Here is a 10,875-nt window from a genome sequence, read left to right on the forward strand (position 1 = left end):
ATTGTATCTTCACAGATGAAGGACCTTCAGAGGTCCAAGGTCAAGCCCTTTAATGGGCAGGGTTCTGGATATGTAGCTGAGTAGTGGCTTATTGCCCTTGACAGGATTTTTGCTATGCAAGACTTTGATAGTAATTTCAAAGCGAGGTTTGCTATCACCAACCTAGAGTTCTTTGAGGCCACTTGGTGGACAATCGAGGAAAAGAAGTTGGGCTTAACCATCAACAGTGTCACATGGGAGTTATTCTTAGAGAGCTTCCGTGAGCGATTCCTACTAGAGGAATGGAAGCAACATAGAGCAGATGAGTTCCATAACCTGAGACAGTACACTATGACTGTTATAGAGTATGAGAGCAAGATCTTTGAGCTCATGCCCTTTTTAAGATTCAGTGACAACCCAACATAGTTGGCACAACATTTCATTAGAGGTTTGAACAACTGTTTAATTGGGGGTGTTAAGGTGTTTGAGCCTAAAACCCTCAAAGATGCGGTACATCGAGCTATCCTGGTAGAGCAGAGTGTCAACTTAGGACATGGGGGTTTTGTAGGAGCACCTTCAGCATCAGGATCGAAGGGTGGTCAGGGAACTGGTGGCAATAGGAAACCTCCTTCTGGGGGTAATCAACGGCAGGAAGGTACTTATCCTCCAGCACAGAGTGGTGGCGGTGGTTCCAATACTAGGAACTATCATAACGCTCAGCGCAACAAGCACAACCAGTATGATCGGCCATCTCAGAGTGTTCAGTCTTATCCTAGTGGGGGTAGTTTCCAGCAGTCTAGTGCACCTAGAGTTCAGAGGAGCTTCAATGGAGAGTGTTTCTCATGTGGACAACACAGACACAAGTCATCTCGTTGCCCTCAAGGGAAACCACAGTTCTCAGGCCTGGGACCCGCAGCTTCAGAACCTACAGTTGGTGGCATGAGTAGAGCCCAGAGAGTGTACTCAGTGGAGTCTTATCCTCCTACAGGGGGAAAGGGTCCAATGGGACCCGCACAGTGAGTCCTTAGCTTTTCTTTTGTTGTAGGCTTCCAAGAGTAAGCCTAAGTCTGGGGGGGTGGATGTAGTGCCTGCCCCTAAGTCACATTTCTGTCATCCATGCCAAACTCTTTTAGGCCAATTTATGTTTGATGATTAGTATTATTATTTTAGAGATTATCAGATGTTGTTTTACACTCAGTTTATTATATGATGAGATTACTTGGTACTCTATATTTCATGCATGTATGATGATTATTCAATGTTTTCAGTTATCGATGATGATTAGTAAGATGGTTTATTATCACATGTGCCTTCTTATGGATACTTACCCCATACTGCATGTGTATGGTGTGCGTGTTTTTTTTTATTTATGTATGGTGTTTCTGATGTGGTTAAGGAAGGGAGTCGTAGTCACCTACTAGTCGGGATCTACACGATGCACCACTTCCTACCATTGTCTGTTTAGATTAGAATATTGTGTTTGTACATGCATGGATTTTATGCAGGTTGCAGGTACCAGGTATCGACTTTCCTGAATTGCCAGGATGAGCGTACCCTATCGCATTGTCTCAATGGTAAGAGAGGGGAGATAAACTCTTAAGTCCAAATCCTAAACCCTTTAGCCAATTGTCCTAATTGATAATTAGGACAAGTATCTGAGTTAAGTACCCTCCGAATGCATCAAAGGATGTAATTTCGTGATTATAACCCTTTTTGTTTGATTTAGTATGTGTTTTCTATGATGGGTTTTCGTATGTTGTTATATGAGTCCTTGATGTGTTTTCTATTAATTAAGTCTAATTAAAAAGATTAATTAATGATTTAATTTAATGGAGAATTAATATGATGTCTTTAATATTTAATTAACTGAGAAATTAATTAAATAAAAGAATTAAATTTGGAGGTTAAATTTCAAAGATAAATTTAGAACAGGATAATATTAATTTAATTTAATAATAATATATTTGGAGTTCATTTTTAAATAAATGCTAAATATTATTGTTATTTAAATTAATTAAATATGTTATCAATTAAGTTTCTAAAATAAATTAAAAGTTGAAAGATATAAAATTATTAAGAATTCTAGATCGCATGATCTAAGCATGAGTTTAAAAATGAGAAATAAATTAAAAGATTAAATAATAGAAATTAATAATGTTATTTTAATTTCATAAAGTGAACATGAGATTAAAGTAATAAATTAATTTAAAATAGAAGTCAAGTGGAATATTAAATAAAGTTATTTAATAAATCAACTTAATGTGCATGAAAGATGAATGCAAAATAAAATAAAAGATAATAAAGGTTAATTGGGAGTTAACTCAGTTGTGCAAAGAGTCTTCTTGGGTGAACACACAATTATTGCCCCGATTTGAGGAGAAAACTTCTTATCACAACTTTGGGGATTCATTTTTGGGGGACACACGAATTTGGACGAGAATTTTTGGGGAGACAACTTTTGGAAGCGAATTTCAGAAGGCTGATACCAAGAAAGATTTCCAGAGGAAAGTTATTGAAGGGGAGCGAATTCTCTCAATTTTTCAAGGATTTCGTATTAGCATCAGGATCAGGTAGGGTCTTGTGTTTGATCGCTGATCATTTACACAATTTTCTTATTTCCTGTCTTCTTCGTGTCTGTGGATTGTAGATCTGAATTCTCTATGATGAATGTTTAAACATTACAATATTGGAATTATCAGATGCTTGTCAATAAACTTTTGTATACATAAGATTTAAATGGGAAGGGTTGAATCTAAGATTGAAATTCTAAATTAGAGGTTCGGATGGTTGACTATATTTTCTATATCATTATAAAGAAGGAAACAAGTTTTCAATATATTTATATATATTATAATAATAATTAAAAAAAAAAGAATTATTTTATATATATATTTAATAGATTGAATATCAATAAATTTTATTATAATGATTATATTTTTTTTAAGATTAAAAAAAAATATACATATATGTAAATTTTAATTAACAAATCTATTTATACAAGGTCGGATATAAATAAAATAGTTTTAAAAAAAAAAATTTAAAAAAAAAAAAAAAAAAAACAAAGTATTGGGGAGGGGTGGCTTAACCACCCCCTGCCCCCTTATTAAAATGCAGCAGGCGACTGCGACAGCAGTCCTGCCCTGCGCATATAGCAGGCAGCGATTGTTAAATCGCTTATGCATTTTTTATTTAAACAATTATATTTGCCATTCAAATTTCGGGGTTGGTTATATGATAATTTTTAATATTATAAATTATAATTAATTTTAATAATTTTTAATTAAATTAAATTTATGATATTAATTATTATTAATTTTGTTATTAAATTTCATTAATATTTTATAATTTGTTATATTAATAATAAATATAATATATATTTAAATAAAATATTGATTAATTTAATTAAATATGATTTAATATTTAATTAAGAATAGAAGTTATTATTATTGAGTATTTAATTATCAATTTTAATAAAATTGTAATTATTTTATTTAAATCATTAATAAATATTATTTGATAAAACTATATAATTAGACTATTGACTTAATGAAAGTTATTAATGTGGGTTTAAATAAAGATGATTTTAATAAAGTCATAATTATTTTATTTAAAATCAATAAGGATCATTTTTATAACTTAATAAATAACAGATTATCCTTAGAATATTTTTAGGGTAATTGTACAATCATGTAAATATAGAAATGGGTTAATTGTAAGGGCTAATTGTGGAAACTTAGTTACTTGAAATAGACGTTAAACTGGAACATAAACCTTACCTTAACTCAATAATATACTTTCAAATCCAATCTTTGAGACTTTGATGTTTTCTATGTGTTCTCTGTGTTTTGGGGTTGTTCTAGTATTGACCAGTTTAGGTTGTTACCAAAGGCCGGGTTTGTGAATGTGAGGTTATGATGATTTGTTCTCGATCTTTTCAAACCAACCAAGGTAATGTGATAGTATGCTCTATGATGGATGTATTTACTGTTTGTTATTGCTTTCTAGTTTCCTTGTGTGAAGCTGAGGTGTATGTATTGAGATACCTAACTTAACCATTTTCGAGTCTCGATCAGTTATATTTGATAACCATTTTTGAGTCTCGATCAGTTATACTTGGATTGCTTTTCGGTCGCTTGAGAGGACTAAAGTGTTTGTTATGTTCTTGATGATGTCATGTTTTAACTTGACCATTTTGGAGTCTTCGATCAGTATTGTAATTTACTATTGAGATACTTTCTGGTTGCTCATTGGAGAACCATTGGATTTTTTCATTTATCATTGATGCCTTCAGTTGTTGATAGAGAACTGTTGTGATCATATGATTATTATTTGATGCTTATCTGTTGCTCATGAAGAATTGATGTAATTTTTGTGGCTTATCTTTTATGATGTTTTTCAGTTGCTTGTATAGGACTGAGGTGATTTTATTATGATTCTTTGATTCGTAATTTCATGAGCCTAGGGTAGGTTATCTATGTGTAGTGTCGGGAAGTGGCTTGCAATGGGGATCGGGGCCCTAAGAGGCTGCCTAGAGTAACCCATTGTAAGTTGTTTTAATAAGTGAAAACATTTACACTAAATGAGAGAAAATGAACCTAACAAGATAATTGTATGTTCTCTCCCATACCTTGAGTGCTAGTACAGACTAGGATGGGGTAGAGAGAATGCTTGGTTACAACCTTGCATTCCGTAGTATGCCTCGTCAATACGAGAGGATACTAGTGACCGCAGGGATCAATAGGGACCCGGGATTCCTAAGGGATTGCTCGGGTAACTTCTACGTGACTTTTGCAATGACACTTTCCCACTTGGATAGTAGGTTTCCTAAGTGTCTTTGTGGTGCCTCTGGGTTTAGATGTCGATCTTTTTAGGAACCCTTGAGTTAGCATACTTATAGGATTTTCTGGACTTAGAGAGTATTTATGATTATAGGTTTTTTTATCCTATTTGGGACTTGAGACTATCTCCTCAGCGTGGTGGGAGTGGAACATTTAGGTTCCATACGGTCGGGTGGTAGTGCTTTTTACTCTTACCATTGAGATTCGTTCCGTGGTCACTGTGGCTGGAGTTTTCTTGGTTGGCATTTACCTTCACTATGTTCTTGGATTATTATGATGGATGGTTAGATTTTATGATAGATGTTTTATCATTATGGATGTATGGATGTATCATGTATGGTGAATAGTTTCATATATTTTTACTGTACTTTGTATCATGGATTTGAGGATGTTGTATCTTTATCTTTACATATGTATATTCTTTTAAGCCTTTCATACCCTGTGACTTGTACAGTGGATGATTGAGCATTCTGAATTAATTTGCCAAGAGGCATTCGGAAAAAATGTATATTATGGACATGGGACTTTCTGATTATTCTTTCATATGTATGTGGTAATTGTTAGACTTAGAATTAATTAAATTTAAACGTGACTCAACGTCTTGGGTTCCTTAAGAAATGTAACTTGCAATGTATGTTAGTCGATGATTACATGTTATTACTTCCACTACTATGTGTTTGATGTGTATGTTATGCATTCTTACTTTTAAAAAAAAAATGTTTAGCAAACTTAGTGAAACTTTAGGTTAATTCTTTTGGATCCCTTGGCGGGACGTTACATAGACTCTATCATATGCTTTCATCATGTCCAGTTTTATGACAAAACTTGAAGTCTTGTTTAAATTAATAGAATGAAGAACTTCATGAGCCACAAGAGCCCCTTCCATGGTTTCCCTTCCCGAAACAAATCCACCTTGCTCTGGGGAAATAATACGTGGAATAAGATGTTGAATCCTAAGATATATGGCTTTGGTAATAATCTTATAGGATAAGTTGCATAAAGAGATTGGTCTAAAATCCACAAAAGTTTGGGGATCCCTCAGTTTTGGAATGATAGAAAAATTTGTGGTATTAAAATATTTCAGCGTGGATTTAGACCTTCTAGATTCTTCCACAATTGCCCATAGATCTCAACCAATTATATTCCAACAAATTTGATAAAATAGAGCAGAAAAACCATCTGGCCCAGGAGCTTTGTCAGGCAGAAAAGAAAAGACAACTTCACAAATTTCTTGAATAGTAAAAGGAGCCATCAGAATATCATTTTCCTGTTCTGAAACCACTATTGGGATGGAATTGAGGAGATCATCAATTGGTGATGCAGTAGGGGAAGGGAAAACATCAGGAGCAAGAAGATTCTTGAAAAATTTAATGCCTTCATTCTTGATAAGATTTTCATTAGTTAGGAGGGTACTAGAGGCATCTTTGATATGAAAAATTGAATTATTAGTTCTTTTTTGTTTTGTTGAATTGTGAAAGAACTTAGTATTTCTATCCCCATCTTGAAGCCATAATTCTGATGATTTTTGTCTCCAGTACATCTCTTCTCTAGAACACAATTCCTCCCATTGAACTTGCAAATTCTTTTGAAGAGAATAAGTTTCTTCATTCATGCCCTCTTGGATAATCTGGTTGTAAACTTCTTCAAGCTGATCTTTGACTATGACCTTTTGATGAAACACATTTTTGAAAACTTGTTGGTTCCAAATTCGAATTCAAAATTTGATATATTTCAATTTCATTTCAAACTGATGCATTTTTTGTCCTTCTAATGGAACTTCATTCTACCATTGTTGAATATTGTGTAAAAAACTTGGATGCCTAAGCCACATGCTTTCAAATTTGAAAGAAGAATGAAAGCATTGATTAGAACAATTGTTATTACAATTGAGATTTAATGAAATAGGAAAATGATCAGATCCTAGTAAAGTAAGGATGTCTGAAGAAATATCTGAACAACTCAGCTACCAATCTTTAGATAAAAGAAATCTATCTAGACAAGCAACAATATTTGCAAAGCTAGATCTCTTATTAGTCCAGGTAAAAACTCCATTACTTGGTTTAACATCCATCAGATTGTTATTATCCATGAAAGCATTAAAATCTTGAAGAGTTTTAGAGGGGGGGATAATACCACCAATTTTTTCTAATTGATCTAATAGAGCATTGAAATCCCCACCAATAACTACTTGCTGTTATCTTGCAATTGAAGGGAAAGTGTGATAGACTCCCATAAACAAGCTTTCTCCGAGGTTGATGCAGGTCCATATACATTAATCAGGATAAAAGAAATATCAAATGCAGTTATTTAGATCAATTGCCAATTACTTTCTTGTCTAAGAAGCTGAGAGTTAACTTTGAGAGGATTCCAAAAAATTGCTAAGCCTCCAGAAGCACCCAAACCATGCATATGATATGCTTTCCATTTTTTCCAAGATGCAATGATTTTATCAAAATTATTTTGAGACAACTTGGTTTCTTGTAATAAAATAATGTCTTCATGCAAAGAATCAATTACTTGTCTAATTCTTTGACTTTTGTCAGAGGCATTTAAGCCTTTGACATTCCATGAGATGATCTTCATTGATGACAAGGAGAACACCCAGTTCTCCTTGTTGATCTTCTAACAATAGTAAAAATGTCATCCAATGTAGTTTGTATACCTACAGTGATTTCTTTCTTAATATTGAAGCCCTTCTATCTACCTTTAGCCTTTGGTATTTTAGTAAGAGGAGTTATTGTAGACGGAGTCTGCAAAATAGATAAAGGCTAGAATTTAAAAGTATCTTGCATGGGAGAATCTTGAGACTGAGATTGTAGAGGAGACAAAACCATAGATTTTTGCACTAGTTGATAAATATTGGTCTCTATTCCCATGGAATCTCTAGAAAGTGAATTGATAATTCCTACATCAGAATCCTAAGAAAAATTGTTAAGAACAGTCTGATTGCTAGAATATTTAATAACATTCAATTTGTCAAGCATCTGACTAGGAATCAAATTGTTCCAAAACTAAAATTCTCGAAGCAGATTATCAATCTCATGTGATTTATAGTCCTCATCCTGTAAGCCTTCTTCTTTTGCAATACAAAAAATAATAGAGGTAGTAATCTCAAATAAAATTTGATCACAAATAAAAGTCAATATGATAGGAGAAGGATAAATGGAAAGACACCGTATAGGCTGCTTTAAAATTGACAGTGGAAAACTTCTATTCTAAAAAGTGATCAAACTAGAAGACTTTTCAACTACACATTGTTGAGGATTTTTCAATGGGTACAAATTTGATTGTACACTTGTAAAGGAATCCAATAGAGAAGAAGGAGCATATTCCAACATGAGAAATTTACTATTGCAGCACACACTCTCGAGAGAAGCAAAGAGCCAAAGAAATTGATAGAGGAAGACTAGAAATGAATCTGACATAACTTGAACTGCAATTGTATTCTCTTCATAAATAGAGTTATCTATTGGATAATCTAAATCCTTTTGCATGATAACTATGTCAGAAATGTTGCTATTCTTCACTAAACTTTTCATAGAACAAGCCGTAGGATCTGAACAATGGTCTGGACAAACTTTTAACACATTATCTTGACCAGTTTGGCACATATAGCTGAAATGACCAAGATTATCTTGGAATTTTAGAACCACAGAAAAATCCTACACCTTAACTGATTGTATCCATTTTTCCCATTTGGATATGAGAGCTATAGATTGAGGAAATGACTTGCTACTCAATAAACACACCCTAACTTCCAAGTGAGGGCATTCATACAAGATCAAATCATGTTTCAGAAAAATGCCCAACTTGTTAGCTATGATTTCCAATATCTCAGGATCACGGTACTCCAATGGCAAAGAAGGAAAAGAAATCCAATATGGAAAAAATTGGATATTAATATCTTTGGGATTAAAATTTGGTATCCACAACATGGTGTATAATCCCACACCCTGACAAAACCAACCCTTTTGCCTATTTACAACATCTCTATCTTCTTTCGAATTAAAAATGGCAATAAAGAAATTGGATTTGAAATCATGATAAAAAAATATCTATAAGTCCAGACCAAAGGTTGAAAGCCCAATTTTTAATATCTAAAAAAGATAACGAATCAGAGGAAATCTTACCTATGAGAGCTTTCTGTTGAAGAGTGGACACAAATTTTCTAACATTTGATTTGGAAAAGTGACATGCAGCTATTGTTGGGATGAGTGTAGATCTTGATCTAGATTTTTGTCCACATTATTCTAGGATTTCTCTTGACTATTATCCTGTAATGTAGATTTATGTACAACTTGTTGATGACTTGGAGCTATCTTACCCTGATCTTTTTTCCTCCAGATCTTATTTGGAATGAAGGGGGCTCTATTTGTTGTGGAATCTAGCTTCTGTCGAACCAGACCATTTTGGATCTGAATAGTTTGTATTTGAACAAAATGGCCAAGAGGAGGACCTGGACATATATCAAATACAGACTACTTTTTGAACTTCAACCTATTATGATTCCTTTGTACAAATGTAGATTTATGATGCACCTTCGTAATAGGGTGCTGAAATGAATGAGCCGTTGAAGGATTGTTGGGCAATAGATAATCCTGCCGAAAAGAATTTGAAACTTGAGGCTACTGACAGCGATGAGATGATTCGCCCTTTTCAAAATAGGGAGAGGGCCCAGATTTAGCAGTCACTAGATATTGAGATGTCCGATCATGAAACCTAGGGTTAAGGAAAAATGGCTTTGCAGGTTGAACAATTGCTTTCCCTTTGAAGATTGACTTATGGGAAGTGTTTAAAACCCTATTTGAATTAATATCTTTGAAAGAACATCTCTGAAGTGAAAAAGGATTTGATTTGGAGTCGACTGGCTACACTATTGGTGTAGCAGAGAAGATCTAACTGAAATCATGATCCCAAGCCGGTTGAACAAAAGGTGTGGATGAAAATATGGAAGAGGGTTTCTGGAAAATTGGATCAAAACCAATTTGTTGAGGCCTGTTACGGTCGAAATCCTTGCTCCTGTTATGGTTTGAATAATGTTATTAAATTTACATATTGAAATTTTAAGTTGTTAAATTGCTAAAGTTGGTAAAAGTGCCTAAGGATAGTTGATTGACCCCCTCCCCCCCAATTATCTAATGCCTCTCTCCCAAAAGAAAGAAATTTAATCCATCTAAATAGATTTTCCAAAAGTGACCAACCCCCAACTAACTCTTAACTAAAGGGCACAATTAAGTAACTCAATACAATTATAAACTCATAACTATATAGTACACAAATTTATAACCATAATGAACACGTTTATAATCATTAGTACGCATATTTATAATATGTGATATAGAAGATATAAATAATATATAACCTATTCATATTACTAATAATTAATAATTAATAATTAACAATTTGCGATATCATATGTCACATTAAGTAGTATTTAATTATTAAAAATACTATACTTTAACTTATATCCAAATATAAACTATAACCAATATCCATAGTCATGCAAGTATAATCACACACACGTGCCAAATATAAAATATTATAATATATATGATTAGGAAGTATTAGATCACAACATTAATATTATTATGTATTTACTATTTATAAGCTTCAAATAGAATAAAGTCGCATGCTTCAAAGTACATCTAATCATCCAAAGAGGCTATAACACTTAACTATAAAACACATAGAGAAATCACAAGATCAAACAAGGTCATCCATAGTTAAAAAGGCAAGTCAAGCCAAACTTCTAAGATCATTTAAGAATCATCCCAAGGAGGAGAAATAAATGAAATTGTCAAACAAATCATACTACCAAAATGACAAAAGTGTTAAATCATCAAGTCCAAGAAAGTCAACTAGTCCACCTAAATAGAAAACTTATGCCAAAAAGTGTTATTTGTAGGCGCCTTGGTACTATCTCAACAATAACAACTTTTGAAGATTTTAAAGACACACTAATACCTATGTAGCGAGGGGAAGTCTTTGTTTGGTCCTTGAAACCTTGCATCAATAAGACAAGCACACACAAATATAGACAGACGTATAGAGACAAGAA

Source organism: Cupressus sempervirens, chromosome 10 (assembly GCF_028749045.1).
Source record: "Cupressus sempervirens isolate cs-2001-9-10 chromosome 10, ASM2874904v1, whole genome shotgun sequence".
Classification (NCBI taxonomy): domain Eukaryota; kingdom Viridiplantae; phylum Streptophyta; class Pinopsida; order Cupressales; family Cupressaceae; genus Cupressus; species Cupressus sempervirens.